Below are 1,579 nucleotides of genomic sequence, written 5' to 3'. Positions count from 1 at the left end.
AAATGCTGGGACTTTCAGGACTGCCCTTAAGGCTGTAGAAAAGAACTTTAAAAACATGAGTTTGAAATATAATTTCTCAACTGTGCAAAAATATAAGGATGCAAAATAAATTGTATAAGAGGCTTCACAGATTTAAAGGAACAGAGGCAGCAACACTACAAGCCAATTTGTCAGGAAGATACTAAGCAAGGAGATAAAATGATTTAGGGAGTGGTGATCTCAGGGTAAAATCTCACTCAGCTGAGTTTTTTGTTATTGTTTATGCTTACAAATATGGGCAGATTCCTGAGATCAGGGTTAGCCTGGGACAGAGCTAACTTAGATCCAGGTGTGATCAGAATGGTAATCTTAGGACAAGGTCTCACCCAGCTAAATTTATAAAGGCAGGCAAATCACAGATGTAAAGGGAAGGAGGGTTAGGGGAAGAAGTCTGTGAGCGTGGTAATATTTGAGATGTAAATAAATAAAATAATTAATTGAAAAAAAAAGAAAAAGAAAGAAAGAAAAAATATATCCTTGCTGTACTTTTCCTAAGAGTTAAGGGAATAAGGTCTAGAATGCTGATTCATGGGATGTCCAAGAGGGAACCTGGAATTAAATAACTGAATTGATAGGTAAATTAAAAAGTGGGCTTTTGGTCTACATGAAGTGAGGTACCAAGAAGTGATAGTAGTTCTTTTTTAGATTATTTTTTCCCCTCTGGCTAGAGCTAAGCTATCTGGAAATCTCTGGAGAGCGAACACAGCTCTTTATGAATTTTTTTTCTAACAGGATTTCTGATTTTTGTTAGAAAATTCATGGAGACTGAATGCAGCTATTTTAGAATTTTTTTAGAACTCTTAGAATTCTTTTACTAAGAGGATTCCTGATATTGAGGAATCCCAAAAATCACTTAAAGAGTAATTGAACCAACTCTTTCAGAATGTTTTCTATCAGCTATCCAGAGAAGGCTGTCTGAAGAGTGAATATAGGTCTTTTAGAATTTTTTCTGGCTTTCTGATTTTGATTGGAAAACCCAAGAATTACTTTTAGAATTTTTCTAAGAGGACTTCTGACTTGGTCAGAAGACATAAAAATTTCTTATAGCAGCATTTTTGACTTTATTCAGAAAACCTATGAATTATCTAGAGAGCTTTTAGAATTTTTACTAGCAGAGAGGGCTGTTGCAAGCAGAAAGCTACCTGTCTCTACTAGAGAGTTTTTAGAATACTAAAACAACAACAACAAAAAGCTGTCTAGAGCAGAAAGCAGAACACACACACACACACACACACACACACACACACAGAGAGAGAGAGAGAGAGAGAGAGAGAGAGAGAGAGAGAGAGAGAGAGAGAGAGAGAGGTCATGAAAGCCATCTCAGTAGAACATGGGCTGCCCGCTTGAACCCACAATTTGACTTGGAGTCCTTTGTTTTTGCCACACCCAGACAGCCCTCTCAGAACCTGAACCAAGCTGAGGTTGGTCCTTGGAAGTTCTTGAGTTTATCCAGGTTTCTATTGGGTCTGAAATTTTCACTTTGGTTAGTTTTAAGCCAGGTAGTTTCCTAGAGTACACCTATTGTATTTTGATCATGTCT

The 1,579-nt window shown here is 37.0% G+C and overlaps 1 non-coding gene across 1 annotated transcript; it reads left to right on the top strand.

Annotated features, from left to right (window-relative positions):
* Window positions 1-959: 959 nt before the first annotated feature.
* On the top strand, window positions 960-1,019 carry LOC115029443 (U7 small nuclear RNA). The gene has a single exon (XR_003835020.1). It is a non-coding gene; the product is annotated as a U7 small nuclear RNA (small nuclear RNA).
* The last annotated feature ends 560 nt before the right edge of the window (window positions 1,020-1,579 follow it).

This window comes from Mus caroli, unplaced genomic scaffold, assembly GCF_978045245.1.
Source record: "Mus caroli unplaced genomic scaffold, Mus_caroli_1 scaffold_16, whole genome shotgun sequence".
Classification (NCBI taxonomy): Eukaryota; Metazoa; Chordata; class Mammalia; order Rodentia; family Muridae; genus Mus; species Mus caroli.
The sequence above is the reverse complement of the archived record's forward strand: the minus strand, read 5'-3'. Positions and strand labels throughout refer to the sequence as shown.